We start from the raw sequence: 19,427 nt of genomic DNA on the forward strand, positions 1-19,427 counted from the left end.
TTGTCTTTTCTTTGAAAGACAACGGTTATAAACTGTTGTCTATTGTGTGTTCGTGAAACCGCTGTTGTTAAAATTCACGCCCATAAACTGTTGTGTTTTGTAGAAAAGCCAACAGTTTTAAACTGTTGTCTATTGTAAAATAGACAACGGTTTTTAACTGTTGTCTCAATGGTTTTTAACCGTTGTCTCAACGGTTTTTAACCATTTTTAACCTACTTAAATTTTAATAATATAAAAAAAATCAATTTATCCATTCACCATCACCAAGTGTATTTACATAATTTTGCACAAGTTAAGATTCAAAATACAAAAGAACTAATTAACAAGTCTAAATACTTTCATGACCAATTCAAATCGAATCACCATCCAAGTCATAATACTACAAAAAACATTTCCACGAACCAAGTCTAAATGATCACAACGTTCTAATCATCAAATCATACCTACTCTATATAACTTGATATAACATCGGCCCATTCTGAACGCACCAGATCAATAACCGTTTTGTCATAATCAACTTGTTGGAACTACATGTAAAAAGTGAGTAAATAAATTAGTACGTAGTCAACATAACATTATAAGAGATAGCTAGCTAAATAGATAGTGAGTATTGGCGGCAGTGTTTGAACTAAGATTCATGTTTCTATTCTAGAATACAGTTCCAGCATAGACTCAGAGGCCAAATAACATAAGACAGACATCATTAGCCTAAAAACAAATGATTTCACAAACTGTGTGGAAAGCTTAAGCTTTGAATGAATTTTCTATATAAATATACTCAAACTTCCAACAATTTTTAACTTTTTAAGATCATTAAGGAGATATTCCAATTAAGGAGAAATAATCAAATTAAGATTTCAAAGCTTCAAGCTTACATAGAAAGATAATATAAAGATAATATAAACAAAAAAATTATTAAAATACTAAAAGACAAATAAAGGAATAAAAGTAGAAATCCCAGTCCATCAACTCGGGCCATAAAAAAATTCCCAATTCTGCAAAGTTCTTGGCATTGTAATATCAACTTCATGTAAAGAGCCCAACTTTGTAGCTAACATTATAAAATAAACCGTTTAGACGGATGTGCAGAACTTTACTAAGCAGATTCATGTTTCTTTGGACCCAAATGCAGAACTTTACTAAGCAGATCAGATGAACTTAACACCAAATTTGGACCCTATATCAACATAAATAAATACCAATGCCCAGAAAGCTCAAAGTGGATGTGTAGACAGTGAAGTAAAGCAATTCAAATGCATCATTGTGAAGTAAAAACCGTTGTCTTTGACAAAAGTGTTGCATCAAAGGCAACGGTTATGGACCAAACTGTTGTCGTTTATACAAAAGACAGCACTTTTGTTAAAAAATGTTGTCTTTCTTAAAAAGACATTTTTGGTCCTAGACTTATAGTGGTACGGACAATTTTAGTCCTCCTTAAAAAAATCAGACAATTTGTGGATACTCTTATTGTGACAAGGACAATTTTGGTCCTCCGTAAATCTTTCCGTTAGATGCTCCGTTTGAGAGGCCGGGGTAATTGCGTCTTTTCAACATATTTCATTCTCCTTCACTTTATTAACTCAGTGAGCTTTTGTTCTTCATTGCAGATTGACGGGGTAGATTGACAAGGCACTTTTAAAGATACTCACTGAGTTAATAAAGTGAAGGAGCATGAGGTATTAAAGTGAAGGAGCAGGAGGTATGTTGATGTCCCTCTGAGCTCAATCTGCCCATTGATGTGCCTCAGGTTTGTCTCTATCACTCGTTCGCTATGTTGATCTGTGTAGATCCTTCTTATATAGCAAATGTACTTGAAATGGCAATCTAGTATAATATTCCCGCATCACGGAAGAACGTATGGAACTGTACCTATTGGGAATTTAATAATGGATGTTTAGGTTTGATTTGCGTTCTATAGCATATTCTAACCTAAACTTGCGGTGGAACTCTGCAATTTCTTAATAATGATTGTCTTTCTGGAGCAATGATAGTGGAGCTGCTTTGCTATCTGTTACTGACTTACTGTGCATAAGTTTGCTTCTTTCTGAGAACCCTAGGGTAGAAAGGTTCATGTGTTTGCCAGTGGTGATTGGAGTGGGGATTAATTTCAATAGATGAGATGCCTGAGGTTTTGAGTGGATGAATTTGTGAATATGTTTGTCAGGTGTGACTCTCAAGTCCTTAATTCTGAATTCTGAAGAATAATGTAAATTCTATAAGAGGAGAGTTAAAGGTTAATGTTGATAATTAAAAAAAAAAACCACATTTTGTTTCTGTATTTTACTATTTTCATATAAATTCTTGGATAAGCATTCCTGGTGTTTTACTGTTATCTGGAGTAAATACAGAGTAATCCAAAGGGTTGCATCAAATATTGTCTCTGTAGACTTTATTTTTGGCCGTATGCTTTCAAAATCAATTCCTCATTTGTGATTCAATTTGCAGTTTGCAATGAAGAACAGAAGCTCACTGAGTTAATAAAGTGAAGGAGAAGGAAGTATGTTGAAAAGACGAAATTACCCCTTGTGACACCCCGTAATCCAAATTCGATTAAGGGATTAATTAATAATTAATCCTAAACCAATTGGTAATTTAATTCCTTAAATTCCTGAAAATTCAATAGTCGGGGACTAGTAATTGACTAGTCAACCCAAAATCAAGGTTGTACCTTAAGCTTTGTGAGTAGTTCCCTTACACCTCTTCATTTTAGTAAGGGTATTCATGACATTTCACCTTGTGTTAGTAATGCAAGCTAACCTAGTAGACACTCCTCATTCTTTCTCCTTACACTTTCCAAACTTGAGATCTCCCTTCTCTCTAAAAGTTAGATAGCTTTTCTTCCAAGCCAAGTTGGAGCTTTGTCAAATCTTCAAAGGTTGTCTCCAAGATTCTAGGAGGGTAAGATCTATGTTCATCTTGTGTTTTTAGTGTTTTCTAAGGTGTCTTTTCTTAAAGATACAATATTTATGATCTTTTCGTGTGTTCTTGAAGTGGGTTTGGAAGGTGAGCCTTATTAGGAGCTTGGTGAAGTGTTAAGTGATGGTTTTTCTCTACAAGAGGTAACCCATGCTCTACAGAATCTATTTTGCTTACCTATATGATGATTTCTTGGATTCTACATGTGATTTTGCTATGAAATGTGAGTGTTTATGCATTGTCTTGTGAAAATTCATATCTAGAGCTTGTGTTTAGGGTTCTTGTATCCCATTGCTTGGCTATTCCTTTGATTCAAGTCATTTTGTTGTATTGGGTGAGATTTGGCATGTTTTGGACTTGAATTTGAGCTTGGTGTTTAAAATCCCCGAAGGGATTATTTCGGTGTACAGGAGTGTACCCGCGGGCGGAACGGCGGGCAGTGGCCTACCCGCCGCCCCACCCGCGGGGTACATGTGGCTTGTGGGTGTGTACCCGCGGGCGGAACCACGGGTGGGGGTCTACCCGTGGGTCCACCCGCGGGGAACATGATGAGGTTGTTGGGGGATTTGTTCCCCGTGATTCTTTTGACTCGGTATTTGGTCTTTTGACTTCCCGATGTTCTTTTGTGGAACTATTTGAGCGTCTTCTTGATGTTTCGTATGTCTAGAACTATATGGTAGGAATCCATGTAGGTTTTGGTGTCTTGAATCGTGCTAAGTGTTCAACATTGTGTTTCGTTGAACCGTGATGAGTCTTGTGTGTTCTTCGGAACTACGTTTGGTTTACCCATTTGATAAGCATGCTAGTTCGGTGTTTAAATACTAGCGTGTGTGTTGTTTGTACCTTCCTATTGTTGATGATGACTTGTGTTAATCATCGTTGTTGTTGGATTGTGATCCATCCCTTGATTGAGTATGGTTTCATATCTTCGCTGTGATCCATTGATTGATTCCTGTTGTGGTGTGGTGTGTGTGGTTGTACCTGGATTGCACGATTTCGGTTTATGGGCCTTAATCACCAAGGTACGGCAGTGGTCCTCGTGGTGGCCATGACGCGATTATGGAGTTTGTGACCTGTGTGTCGGGTTCACGTATTTCTTGGGAGCCGTGTGTCGCCGTGTGTGTGATCGGTACCCTCGTGTACTATGAATTGGTGGTCTTGTTGGTGGTTGTTGGTGGGGGACGACGGTCCCAGGAGGGAAAAGGTTGGACTTGGTTGTACAGGGGTCCTGGGGGTAATGGTTGGAACTAGACATAAGGTTGGGGGTAGCCCTAAGGTTGGAACCGGGCATAAGGAAGGCATATCAATTCGTGATGGGTGTTGTCACGAAGGCTTGTGTAGCCGTTGTTGTGAGTTTCTCTTCTTGTGACGTGTGTAATCACAAAGGCATGTGTTGCCTAGGCATGTATGATATTTCACATGTATTGGTGGGTTACCAGCATTATTCGCTGACCGGGCGTCGTCCCATCTTTTATGTGTTTCTTTCAGGTGATGTGTAGACGTGAGCGCGGTCTAGAACCTGCTAGTGTAATTCCCACGTTTGAGTTGTTATGGCCTGTGTGCCAAGGATAGACTTTAGTACTTTGGTTATGTATGGATTTTAGATTATGAATTATGCAGATGTTTAGCCTGTGCGTTCACCTCTGGGTGAGCGTGGCATAACACCCTTTTCATTTCCAGTTTATATAATCCTTTTTCAGTCTTCCGCTGTGTTTGATGTTTTGATTAGTTATCTGCATGTTTAAGGCTTAAATCAGCATGGAAATTAGGGGGTGTTACACCCCTTCTTAAACGGGGCATCTAACGGAAAGATTGACGGAGGACCAAAATTGTCCTTGTCACAATAAGAATGTCCACAAATTGTCTGATTTTTTTAAGGAGGATTAAAATTGTCCTTGCCACTATAAGTCTAGGACAAAAAATGTCTTTTACTCATATTATTATTTGAGATTAATACTTGTGTTGCAATTGTGATTTTATTGTTTGATGCTTGTAATTAGTGGCCATAGTTACTTGCTTCGTTTTCTTTCTTTGTGTCACAATGAGAGTTGGGCATAATTTAGGGCACAGATAATTGCACCTAATTGTTGCACCTTGAGAAATGGTAATTTATTTAGCGAGTTTAATTCTTGATTATTGCACATCGAGAGATGGTAGTAGTTAGGAATTTATGATGCTTGATCTTGTTTTATTGGGTGTTTAAGCCACGTGAGTGGAAATTCACCAGTGTTAGAGACTACGAGAGTAGCTCTATACCACTTTGCAATCTCACACTCGTATGAACCCAGATTTAATATTACATTAGGTTAGGCACTAGGGGATTAAACACTTGAATCCCAGGAAACTCAATCTCTCTATTTTGTTTTCAAAATCCTGAATCACTGCTTTATTTTATTTATTTAATGCAACCATCCAAGTCTATCGTTAGGAATAGCTTTAATGAATAAATTAGTAATTAGTGCTTAATACAACCACTTCCCTGTTGATCGATTACCCGATACTCCGGGAATTATTTGTTTGCAAATATACTACAATCAAATTGGCGTCGTTGCCGGTGAAGTGGTTTTAGTATTGACATTAGTGAAAATTTTATTATAGAAGTCTAATCCATTTTTTATTTTTATTTTTATTAACAATTTTTTAGTTTATGGATGGATATCAAGGAACCATGCCATCGTTCTACCCTCCTTCTCAGGATTATGAGATGAGTTGGAATACGAATCAAGAATATGGAGGAATGGAACAACAATCCCCTTTCTCAAATTTTGCCTACTCTAGTCAGGGATATTTTCAAGAAAGCTCATCTCAAGCATTCATATCACAACCCCAATGGTGTTCATTATGTGGTGGGAATCACTTTGTGGAAAATTGTTATATTTTGCACCCCACAAACCATGTTCCTCGACAACCTACTCAAGGATTTGGTGCTAACATGAGTCAAGCCACTTATCAAATATGCACACCACATACTCCACAACCCTTATGGTGCATGATATGTGGTGAACCTCATGAGGCAGAAAATTGCTTCAACTTGGATCCCAATTACAAATATCCAGGGTGAGTTCAAGGCCCTCAATACCAAGAGTTTCAACAAGAATGCCAACCACTTGACTCAACAATCGAGATGAAGTCCATACAGACTAACGAGTTAATGCAATTGTACTCTCAACTTCTGGAGGAACAAGCTCAAATTGATCACGACTCAACAATTGAGATGAAGTCCATACAGACTAACGAGTTAATGCAATTGTACTCTCAACTTCTGGAGCGACAAGATCAAATTGATCACGAGATGGCTCAAAGGTAAGATTTGACAATTCAAGAGCCACTTCAAGATTCATTTAATGGAGAGGTTCTAGAAGGGTTGCTTTTGCCAAATGAAAGTCACGAGGTTGAGAGAAATAAGAAGGATGGTGAGGACATTGAAAATGATGATAATGAGGTTATGGATGAATGCATTGAGATGGAGACACCAAGTTGGGAGGAAAGTGTAGACTTGCAAGGTAATGGTTGCAAGGAACACATAGATAATTGTCCATTAGATGAGGAAGTTGTTGATGGAGCACATGATTTTAATGAGGATGTCTTACCAATGGAGAACACTTCCCTTGGAGAGGACTTTAGAGAAATTTTGAATTCGGGAGGAATTGGAGTTCTTAAGAATGATGGCACACATTTGCCTATTTATATATCCAATGATTCCCAATTCTTGCTGGTTCATGTGGATGATCCGAGACTCTCATTATTTGTTGAACAAGAGAGTGTTGAAAAATAAGGAAAAGAGAATGGATGCATAATTCTTGATTCGGGAGAATGTGGTGCCTTACATAATGATATGATGGGCTCGAGCTCAAGAGAGTTTATAAATGGATATCATTTGAAGAAATATTTGGAAGAGAAAATTGATGGAAAGAAGGGAATTTTCCTTGTCCAATCCCTTGATGGCTAGAGAGGTAACGTCGAGCTAACGACGTTAAACTTAGCGCTTCATGGGAGGCACCCCATGTTATCTTTTATTGCTTTTCCTATTTATTTATTGCTTTCTAGTTTCGTCTTATTTAGTTTTTATTGCTTTCTAGTTCGTTTAATTTTATTTTTCTTTTTTTTTTTTGCTTTCTCTTTTCTCTTGTTCTTCTTTTCTTTTGTTTTGCATCAAGGACGATGCAAATTTTTAAGTGTGGTTTGGGGATAATTTTAAAATTTAAAATTTTTGCTTTTGCTTGGATGACTCATATGCTATTTTTGGTGAATAAGATACTTGTCTCAGCATGCAATTGCAATTACTCGCTCTTGTTGGTTTGTGGTTTGTTTTTGTGGTGCTTGCTGCATCTCAATTTGTGATTGATGATTTGAGGTGTAACGCATAATTGATCTATTTCCTTGCCAATAGCTTTGTTAACCGCTTAATAATTTGATTAATTCTTGATCTTGTGTGTTATGCATTGCTAGTGAAGGCTTATGTGAGATTCCGATCATGGGTGTTTTGCTAGAACTTGCCTCATTACTCCCTAAGTGAAGTCTAAGTTTTGCATGTTTTGAAGTGATTTAGGCCATTTTTGTTTAGCCATAGCCTTTAAACCTGTCCTTATATATATTTTTATCCTTTGTGTCCCCATTGTGTCTTTCGTTTGTTTAAATAAGTGCTAAACACTTATCCCTCATTGTGATTGTTTTTCTTTGATGTACCCCTATTATTAAACCCTTAGCCCTTGGCCAAATATTTTCCCTTCCACCCTTTGAGAGAATGGAACTTTTATCTTTATTATTTTTGTAAGAAGAGTTTTATGGGAGTTGTGCCAAAAAGCAGCTGTTACTACAAATGTTCAAGTGTGGGGGTCATGAAAGAATGGATTAAAATTGTCATGCTGTATTCAAAAGATATCCAAAGAAAAGAATAAAAAAAAAAAAGAGAGAGAGAGAGAGATTGAAAGTTTTTGAGTTTGGACCCCCACTTTCCAAAGAGGGTGTTCTAAAAAGAAATTTGCTCCTTGCATTGTGATTGTCTCATTTCTTCCAAATTTTGAAAAGATAGATAATTGTGACATTCTTTCTTTTCGATTAATTTTTCCATACCACTTCTTCGTTAGCCATCACCCGTAGCCCCATTACAAGCTAAATAAAGTCCTATTTGATCTTAGCATGCATTCTTAGATTTAATCTATGGGAGTATGAAGGGCAATCTTTTGGGATTTCATTCATGAGCCGTGTTTTGCATAATCTCAACTGAGTATTTGTGCACACTTGATCCTCACACACTTTAATAATTCTTGGTGCTTGGTTATTGGCTTGAGAATGGGTCTTATGTGCCAAACTAATTTGATTCTTGAAACTTGTTGTTTTGTAGCAAGTTGGTTGGTGGTTTGAAAGGTTGTGCAAGAGAGAGTATGAGTAATTTGTATGTTTTGACTTGTGATTGATTTCGTGGTTTTGCTTGAGGACAAGCAAAAGCTTAAGTATGGGGGAGTTGATGTGAGCCTAATTGTGCACATTTTTAGTATTAATTTATTTATATTTGTTAGGCTTGGGTTCATGATTTTGGTGATTTAATTGCATAATCCATTATTTTATCATTTAATTATGGTTCATACTTATTTTGAATGTTTTACGGTGTTTGTGAGTGTTTTGGAACCATTTTAGGTCAAGTACAAGAGCAAGGGAAGTGCTAGGACAAGTTTGGAGTCAAAATGGACTAATGGTGCTGCTACAGAGGATTCAAAAAGTCGAGATTCGGACTCGACGCGTCCAAAAATTCCAGAATGTTTATTTTTTTCGTGCTCAGCATTCTTCGACGCGTCGAGCGCCACTGACGCTAAATTAGAAAGTGCGTCGTTAATTTATAAAAGAGGGCCGTTGCGCAATGAGTTCTAAATTACAAGGCGCTGGACCCAATAAGAAATAAAAAGGGTTGCACTTTCTAAACAAACTTAAAAGGGGCATTTTCTAAAAGAAAGATTGGACGGCAATTTATAAAATAAAATAAGAGAATTACGATTTCGTCCTGGTTTGACTCCTATTATAAAATTCCACCCGTCAACTCTTCTAACTTCTTCCGCATCCCGTCCAGTAGGGTGCGGTTTAGGTTTTCAATCTCGTCGTTCGCCTGGGGGTAGGCCACGGCTACCTTGATGTGTCGGATGTCGTTCTGCACGCAAAAAGTGGCGAAAGCCCGATTGTCGAATTGCTTGCCGTTATCCGTGGCCAACTACTCGGGCAATCCAAACCTACATATGATGTTCTTCCAAATAAATCGGCGGCACTGGTACTCGGTAATAGTAGCCAAGGGCTCGGCTTCTGCCCACTTTATGAAGTAGTCCACGGCAGCTATGTAAAATCGTACCCGACCGGGGGTCGGGGGAAGCAGCCCAAGCAAGTCGATCCCCCATTTAGCGAACGGAATGGCCGTGGTGACCGGTGTAAAGAAGGTGGCCGGTCGAGTGCCTTTTTTCGCAAACGCCTGGCAAGTCGGGCACTTCATCACCTCATCTATGCAGTCCTTCATCATGGTGGGCCAATAATAACCCTAGATAATGAGCTTCCGGGCTAAAGTGTTGGCCCCCTGCTGGGCCGCGCAGATCCCTCGATGCGCCGCCGCTGTTATGAGTTTGGCCTCCTCGGGGAGCAGGCAGCGCAGCAGCGGACCACCGTAAGATCGCTTGTATAACTGTCTGTCTACCAATTCGAAGAACGGGGCTCTTCTTCATCAACGTCTTCCTTACTGTCGGGCAGCTCTGCTTTCTGTTTGTATTTGATTATATCTGCCATCCAAGGCCATTCGGACTGATCTCGGGAGTCCTGGCGGGGAGCGAGCACCTGGGCGACTGTGCAAACCGAGAGTGCCTCAGTGCTCGGTCGTTCCACGTCCTCAGTGCGACAAGCCATCGCCAGATGAGGTGGTACGCCCCCTAGAGCCAGTTCCGACAGGATGTCAGCCTCCACATTTTCTTCCTGGGGAACGTGCACGATTTCGTGGGCATCTAACTTCTCCAATAACCCCACAGTTATGTCCTTGTAAAGCTTTAATTGACTGAACACCAACTAACTTCTCCTCCTTGGTCTCACATTCGGCCTTCAACTGACTGACCACCAAGCGGGAGTCATTTTTTGCGCACTCGGACGGCTTTTAGCGCAAGGGCCAAGTGTAATTCCAAATAAAAAGGGAAATTCCAATTTCGCCCCAGTTTTGTACCTACTATAAAATTCCATCTTTCTCAACCCTAATATGACTTCGGAGATCTTTGGAGACAAGAAGGAGAGAAATCAAGAGCCACAAGTTTTCTTGGGAATCAACAAGAAGACTAGGGAGATTTGGAGAAATTGCTTGGTTCAATCTTTTACTCTCTTTGATGATTTTTAATTCTTTTATTATATTTGATATGTATAATTTAGTCATGCTTGGCTAAATTTCATTAGAGATTCTTGGGTAAAAAGTGTTTATGAACCTTTGTGCCTGCGCTCTCAAATTCTTTAATATATCATTATTTGGGTTTTAATTAAATTTGTGTGGCAATTGTGTTTATAATTGTCGTTGCGAGTAGTTCAGGGCTCGGATTACTTGTTTCATTGCTTTGTTTATGTCATAACGGGAGTTAGGAGAGTTCACACAATTGCACTTAACTTTTGCACCTTGGGAAAGGACATATTTGTTAGGGAGTTTATTTCTTGATTATTGCACATCGGGAGATGGTAGTGGTTAGGGATTATTTATGAATGCTTGTTCTTGTTCTTATTGGGTGTTTATACCACGAGAGTGGATATTCATTAGTGTTAGTGACTACGGGAGTAGCTCTATACCACCTTGCATCCTCACACTTGTTTAAACCCAGATTTAATATTACTTTAGGTTAGGCACTAGGGGATTAAACACTTGAATCCCATGAATCTCAGTCACTCTATATTGTTTTCAAAACCCTGAATCATTGCTTTATTTATTTATTTGCAACATTCAATCAAAATCATTATGATTAGCTTCTCACGAATAAATTAGTAATTGGTGCTTGATACCCCACTTCCCTGTGGATCGATAACTCGTTACTCAGGGTTTATTTGTTTGGAAATATACCGCAATCAGCATAATACAAATAAAATCCTTCGGGCGTGGTGATCATCACGCCGCCGCCACAGTGCTGGGCACCAGCCGTGCCATCAGTATGTACATCCCACCAGTCGGCCTCCTCTAGCCCATCAGTAAGTAGTCTGTCATCTGGGTGCGCGGTGCACTCTACTATGAAATCGGCCAGAGCTTGGGCCTTGATGGATGACCGAGGAGCGTACTCGATGCCATATTGAGTGAGATCCATGGCCCATTTCAGTAACCGTCCGGAGGAAGTTGGGCTGCGCAGAACACTGGACTGGGGCAAATCGGTCAACACTCGGACTTGGTGTGCTTGGACTGGGGTCGACCGCCAATCGATGCGTTATCACCGCCCGGTCGACGCCCGGAATGTCTTCAGGTCCCCAGGCAAATATCTCTATATAGCTTCTCAACACCTCAATGACTGCCCTCTTTACTGATACGGGCAAGCCTACCCCTACTCGTACTGTCTTTTCCGGTTAGTCGGGCTCCAGAATGACTTCCTCTAACTCGATCGCCGGGGTCGGGCGCCCTATCGGCCGCTCGATCGCCAGGTGGGCGATGGTGTTCACCGGGTTAAACCCTCATCCCATCTTTCGACAAGCTTGCAAATAACAACTGAGGGCCATCTTCTGGTCGCATCGCGCCATCCTAACGCCGGTCGGCGTACGAAATTTCATACATATGTGCTTGATGGAGATTAGGGTGCCAAATCTTCAAGCCCTAGTCGGCCAAGTATAGCGTTGTGCGCACACTCCAGAGCGACCACCACGAATTCCATCTCCAACGTTCTAACCTTGGGCCAGGTTGCCAGTTCTACCGTAAGGGATGTGCACCCTTCTGCCTTAATAGCGTTACCTGTGAAGCCTGCTAAAGGGGTTTTGACCAGCTGTAACAACTCCGTGGGCAATCCCAACTTCTGGTAAGCTTCCGAGTATAGCACGTTGACGTTGCTGCCCGTGTCCATCAGTACTCAGTGAATGACCAACCCCTGGATGTCCATAGCTATCACCAAGGCGTCCCAATGAGGAGTGGGACCCTGTGGTAAGTCGTCATATGTGAAAACGAAAGGCTCTCTACATGCTTTCTTCCAGTCCGACTCCTGGAAGGCTATCGCTCACACGTATAACTGACGTGCTCGGGCCTTCCGAGCCCTCGCCGAGTCGCCACCTTCATGACCGCCTACTATCATGTTGATCACCAGCTTATGTTTCCAATTTTTATCGGTGTCCTCCTCCTGCACAGGTTGCTTCCCTTTATACATGGCTCTTGGGGTGACCCGAGCGGGCGCCTCTTTTTGCCATGGCGGGCCCGGCTGACGCCACTCATTGGGGGGTAGTGGCCAGCTGCGCTTTATGAGCGCCTCGATCTCCTCCTTCAGACCTTCATATTCCTTTGTGGTGTGATTATTTGCACGGTGATACCTGCAATAACGGGCGGCGGTCATGCCGACTACCTCCAGCTTATTACCCGGTCGGATGGGCAGAGGAGGAGGCAGCTGGGCGTGAACTTCGTTGACGGGCTGTGCCGTCGGCCGGAAGGCTGGAGCTCCCAGCCAATCTTGCACCCGGCGAGCTCATACATGAACGTTCCCCGCGTCCTTCGCTCAACCCTTGCGGGGACTAACTGCCCGAGGGCGCTTGTAGGAGGACCGCTCTTGTTGCCGCTTCTATCTGACCGCTTCTTATGTGTCAACCAGCTGGTTGGCTCTCTGAATAGCCTCGCCATACGTCTTGGGGTTTTCATCATGTAGCTTGTTGTAGTATCCATATGCGCTCAAGGATTCGATGAAAAATGTCAGAGCTGTCTAGTTGTCCATGCAATCGACCGCCTGGGCCTCCTTTTGCCATCGCGTGATGTATTTGCGCAAGCTCTCTCCTTCATCTTGATGTACCTGGGATAAATCTGACACGAAATTCTTAGGTTTCATGCTTCCTGCAAAGTGTGTCAAGAACTGACGAGCCAGCTCCTCGAAGCTGTCGATTGATCCTGCGGGCTGCCTGAGGAACCACCGTTGGACGGGCCCAACCAGCGTAGGGAAGAACGCTTGACAGATCATCGAAGCATCCGCTCCAATCACTTGCATCTTGGCCTGAAAACTGATAACATGGTCTCGTGGGTCACCCGTCCAATCGTATGTGGGATGGTCGGGCAACTTAAACCCCGCCAGTGCCCTGTAAGCCTGCAGATCTGCTGAAAAGGAGGAGGCTGTTAGCAGACTGTCCGTCGGCGGCTTTTCTTTTTCCTCAACCTTGCGTCGGAGCTCTTGAACCGCCGCGGCCAAGACGGCCATCTCCATGTTGGGTGGTTCCAGGATCATGAGCGACTCCCCTGTACCTTCGACGACCTCCCGCCTGCACCGAGCGGCTATCCTCTTTTGAATGACGGCTCGGGGCGGTTCCCCCTCAGGCCACCCCCAGGATTGAATGGGCGGCGGAGCGTTGCCTGGGTCGACCACCTAGCCGATCCAGCACCGACCGGGTGGCAGCTGCGGGGCCCAATCGTGAATGTACCAAGCGGGCAGCATGTAGGCTCCCTTGTGTGTCACGCTCTGAACGCCCCAAACACTGAGCGGTTTCGTCGCGATCTCCCGCAGGAATCGATCGCGCAGGCTGCGAGTTTGCGGCGGGCGAAGCTGGTTCCCTTGCACGCATGTATGCATCAAAGGCTTACGCCATCAACTCTACGAAGTTGACTTGAGCCTGAGCGACAGGTGGTGGTTGGTCAATTCTCGGTGACTCATGAGTCGGCGCAACAGTACGCTCAGTACGTGCGGCCGACTGCCCGCCTGAAGTGCGGCGACTTAATTTCTCCCTTAGATCGCCCACGGAGGCGCGGCTCCCAACTTGCGGTTCTCCTGCGTTAACTATGACAGCGACATGGCCATATGCCGACAGGGCCGCGTCGTTCGGTCCGTTGTTTCGGTTACTGCGCCAGGTACGAGCCATTAGCAAAGCTTAGAGACGGGACCTCTTGTTCCGATACCAACAGACGGCGACAATGTTGGTTTTACGGCTTTTGGATGCCGGTCGGCGGGCCAACACAACCGTAAAATACTATAAACAAGAGTTTATGATGAAAAGAAGGAGTAAAGCAATGGAGAGAATAATGCGATCTTATTTCTTTAGGGCTTCGGGAGCTTAAGTGCCAAAAGAAGCCAAAAATGATCGATTTTTCCAACCCCTTACATGGTGATCCCAGGGGGATACTTATACAAGAATACAAAATCCGTACAAGGAAAGTAGGGTTGCTGTAGAGCCAAAATCTACAAGGAAAGTATGGCTAACGCGTAAGGGCAAATCAGCTATAGAAACTGGCCGCTATTGCGCCCTAATTGCCTAAATTAATAAAGGAAGCTACTTGGATTAAATGCGGAAAGGAAGTCTCCGTGGGACATGTCTGTAACAGCCTCTTGGGAGTACTCGGTCGAGGAGTATCCTGGTTGTTGAGGAGATGCCCCGGGGAGCCGCGCTGCTCGGGCCAAGATGCCCCGACCGCATAGCCTGGTCGCCCGACTGACCTCCTGAATGGTTCCCAGCCAAGGATGCGCTGCGTGCGGAGCCTGGTCGCCAGTCCAAATTCTGTAAGGCGTTTGGTTCGGGACACACCGGATGTCGCATCTGCCCACTTTGCTCAAGCCGACTAACCTTCATCTGTGCTAAGTGTCGTATCGCGTTTCACAGCTGACCGCCTGGCCTTATCTTCCCGACCGGGTGTTCATTTCGGGGGTATCTATCAGTAGTCAACATAACATTATAAGAGATAGCTAGCTAGATAGATAGTGAGTATTAGCAGCAGTGTTAGTGGAAGAAAAGCAAAGGGAACTAGGCAGAAAGAAGACACAACCAATTAAAGGTCTGCATTTGGTAGGTTTGGTCCATAACCAACCCAAAATCAAAATAACAATGACAATCAAAACCAACAGCAATATTTTAAATAACCAAACCAAAATGCAAGAATTCCAAATATGAAAAAACTAAAGCAACCATGATATGAAATAGACACCATACATATCATCATCCATCTAAAAATACACACAATAACTATCTGTCAACTTTGTTTGCTAAAAATCTCGTAATGCATCAAATAGCAGTTAAAGATAACAGAATAAAATGCTGAAAGATGGCACCTTTGGAATCAATAGAGCTGGAAAAAACATGCCTAGATAATCAGATTGGGATCGACTACAGAAATAAGTCAAAACTACTGGCTAAACATAACATTATAAGAGATAGCTAGCTAGATAGATAGTGAGACTACAGAAATAAGCCAAAACTACTGGCATAATGTAGTAGTATATGCACTGGTCATTCGTTATCCTTTGCATTTGCTTGGATTTGGACAGCTCTAATATATGCCCAACAGGTACATATATGGCTTGGATTTGGATAGCTCTACTAGTGTTCATCACATGCATTATTTCATCACTTGCAAAAATGGCAATGAAAAGAATAAGAAAAGACTTCCTCCTGGTCCAAAGGGATTACCCATTCTGGAACATCTTCATCTGTTAGGCAAGCATCCCCACCAAGACATGTACCATTTCGCGAAATAAAGAAAGAATAAAATTTATATCGGTCGAGGTATAATTTATCTTACCAATGCGTGAACATAATCTTTATCATCAATGTCTGGCGTATTCTCAATTAAATTTTTCAGGTAAGCCATGACATAGAAACCGCATTGGTTACTATCCGGTTAACGAGGAGCCTACAGATGTTAAATAATATTTGCATGTGCATTAACAATTTATCTAGATATAAATACATATACAAACACTTATATCGAATTAGTTAAAAAATATTAAATTACCATGACAATTTCCCAAACAGTTTTACTTGGTCCATTCTTTCCATTCACAGAGGCAGCGTGAAACATTTTTATAGCCCTTCATATATATATATATATATATATATATATATATATATATATATATATATATATATATATATATATATATATATATATATATATATATATATATATATATATATATATATATATATATATATATATATATATTGTTGATTATTCAGATAATATAATAATCATACTGATATAAATCGAAAGAAATTAAAAAAAAAAAAAAAAACTTACATTTCTACAACATGTTTGCAATCATCATCGCGAATGCGATGACTAAGAGGGTCCCACAAATAAACAATAACCTTAGTGTGGGTAATAACTGTCAGAATCCAATGGAAACTGTGACACCCCGTAAATCCGAATTCCATTTAAGGATTAATTAAGTAATTAATCCTAGCTTAATTGATAGTTTAATTCCTAAAATCCTGAAAATTCAATAGTCGAGGACTAGTAATTGACTAGTCAACCCAAGTCAATGAGTTGTACTCTAAGCTTTGTGAATTGTTCCCTTGTATCCTTACACTTTTCCATCTTAGTAAGGGTAATGAAGTCCTTTCACCTCATGATTGTATCCCAAGCTAACCTAGAGTCATCTTTCATTCTTTCCCTAACACTCTCAAAACAAAAGCTCCTCCTTCTCTCTAGAATTTAGCTAGCTTCTTCTTCGAGCCAAGTTTGGGCATTCCAGGATCTTCCAAGTTGGTCTCCAAGATTCCACCTTTCTTACTCTAGAGTATATAGGAGGGTAAAATCTTTGGTCCTTTAGTGTTTTTAGTACCTTTTAAGGTGTCATTTTCTAAAGATGAAATCTTTGTTGTCTTTTGGTGTGTTTGTGAAGTAGAAGTTGAAGGAGAACCTTGTTAGAAGCTTGTAAGGGTGTGAAAAGTGAAGTTGTAGGCTACAAGAGGTAACCCATGCTTTACAAAATCTATTTTCTTACCTATATGATGATTTCTTGGATTCTACTTGTGAATTTGCTATGAAATGTGAGTGTTGATGCATTGTCTTGTGAAAATGCATATCTAGAGCTTGTTATTAGGGTTCATGTATGCCATTGCTTGGCTATTCCTTTGATTCAAGTCATATTGTTGTATTTGGTGAGATTTTGGGTGTTCTGGACTTGAATTTGGACTTGGAGATGAAAATCCCCGAAGGGATTATTTTGGTACAGGACATGTACCCGCGGGTGAAACGGCGGGTAGTGTAACACCCCCTAAATTTCCAAGTTATTTAAAGCGTTAAATATGCAGATATCTAAACAAAACATCAGACACAGCGGAAGATTGAAAGAGGAATATATAAACTAGAAGTAAAAGGGGTGCAATGCCACGCTCACCCAGTGGTGAACGCACAGGCTAACATCTGCATAATTCAACATCTAAAACCATACATGTTCAAAGTACTAAGTCTAAACTGGGCTCACAGGCCACCAAACACAAGAAAGGAGCTACACTAGCTGGCACTAAACCGCGCTCTCGTCTAAACATCACCTGAAAGAAACACATAAAAGATGGGACGACGCCCGATCAGCGAATAATGCTGGTAACCCACCAATACATGTGAAATATCATACATAGATAAGATATATGTTTGTAAAGTCATTTGCGAAACGGAATATATATATATGTAAGTTCAAAACCAAGAGCAAAGGTCAACACAAGTGTGACACCCCAAAAATCCACATTCAATCCACGGATTAATTGAGTAATTAATCCTATTTTTATTTGAGAAATTAATTCCTAAAATCCTGATTTTTAATACTCAAGGACTAGAATTTGACTAGTCAACCTTTAAGTTGTGTTGTACCTTGTGCTTTGAGGGGAGTTCCCTTGTTCCTTACACTTTCTAAAGGTTAGTAAGGGTATTCTTGTCTTTTCACCAAGAGTTAGTATTGTAACCTAACCTAGAAGACTTCTTCATTTCATTCCTTACAATTCCTAGGAAAATAGTTCTACCTTCTCTCTAGAAAAGAAGTGTAGCTTATTCTCCAAGCCAAGTTGAGAGACCCTTGTCAAGATTCCAAGATTTGCTTCCAAGATTCAACCTTTCACCTATTTGGGCATCTAGGAGGGTAAGATCTAAGTTCATCTTGTGTTTTTGGTTCCATCTTAGTTGTCTTTTTCTTAAAGGTAGGATCTTTATGATCTTTTGGTTTAATCTTGAAGTGGGTTTGGAAAGTAAGCCTTGTGGAGAGTTTGTTGTGGTGTAAAGTGAAGTCTTTTGGTCTTCAAGAGGTAACCCATGCTCTACAAAACATATTTTGCTTACCTATATGTGATTTCTTGGATTCTACTTGTGTTTTGCTATGAAATGTGAGGGTTTATGCATTTGTCTTGTGATATTGCATATCTAGAGCTTGTGTTTAGGGTTCCTTTGTGCCATTGCTTGGCATTTTCCATGGTTCAAGTCATTTTGTTGTGTTTGGTGAGATTTGGCATGTTTTGGACTTGAATTTGTGTTTGGAGAAGAAAATCCCCGAAGGGATTTGTTTTGGAACAGGGTTGTTCCCGCGGGCGGAACGGCGGGCGGGGCACCACCCGCCGGCCTACCCGCGGGTACATAGCCTGTGGGATGGTGTTCCCGCGGGCGGAACCACGGGTGGGGCACTACCCGTGGGTCCACCCGCGGGTACACGAGTGGTGTTTGTTCGGGATTTGTTCCCCGTGATTTATTTGACTCGGTATTTGGTCTTTTAGCTTCCCGTTGTTCTTTTGTGGAACTACTTGAGTGTCTTCTTCATGTTTCGTACGTCTAGAACTATATGGTAAGTACCCATGTAGGACTTTGGTGCCTTGAATCGTGTTCAGTGTTCAACATTGTGTTTCGTTGGACAAAGAGGTGTCTTGTGTGTTCCTCGGAACTATCTTGAGTTTCTCCGTTGTTAAGCATGCTAGTTTATTGTCTTAATGCTAGCGTGTGTGTTGCTTGTACCTTCCGTTTGGTTGATGATAACTTGTGTATTCATCGTTGTTGTCGTTGGGCTGTGACCCGTTCCTTGATTGAGTATGTTTCATACCTTCGTTGTAATCCGTTGTTTGACTCCCGTGTGAGTGGTGGTGCGTGTGTGGCTCTACCTGGATTGCACGATTAGTGGTATGGGACACTAGTCACCAAGGTATTGCAGCGGTCCCCGTGGTGGCCGTGACGTGATTATGGAGTTGTGGCCTGAGTGATGGGTCCACGTTTATTGGGGGATAACATGTATTATCCGGGCATGTGTTGCCGTGATTGGTCGTGTTCGTTGGTGGTTGTTGGTGGGGGACGACGGTCCCGGGGGAATAAGGTTGGACTAAGAAGTACAGGGTCCTGGAGGTAATGGTTGGAAAAGAAGGTACAAGGTTGGGGATAGGCATAAGGTTGGAACCGGGCATAAGGAAGGCATACCAACTCGTGATGGGTGATGTTGCGAGGGCTTGTAAAGCCGGCGGTGTGTGATCTTCTCTCGTGACGTGTGAAGTCACAGAGGTTTGTGTGGTTTTGGCATGTGTTGCCGTTGGGTGAGTCTTATTCCTCGTGTGTGGTTAACCCTTGTGGTTTGGGATGTGTTCCCATGTTATCCTTGAGAGTGATGAGT

The sequence above is a fragment of the Ipomoea nil genome, unplaced genomic scaffold (assembly GCF_001879475.1).
Source record: "Ipomoea nil cultivar Tokyo-kokei standard unplaced genomic scaffold, Asagao_1.1 scaffold2848, whole genome shotgun sequence".
In the NCBI taxonomy this organism is placed as follows: domain Eukaryota; kingdom Viridiplantae; phylum Streptophyta; class Magnoliopsida; order Solanales; family Convolvulaceae; genus Ipomoea; species Ipomoea nil.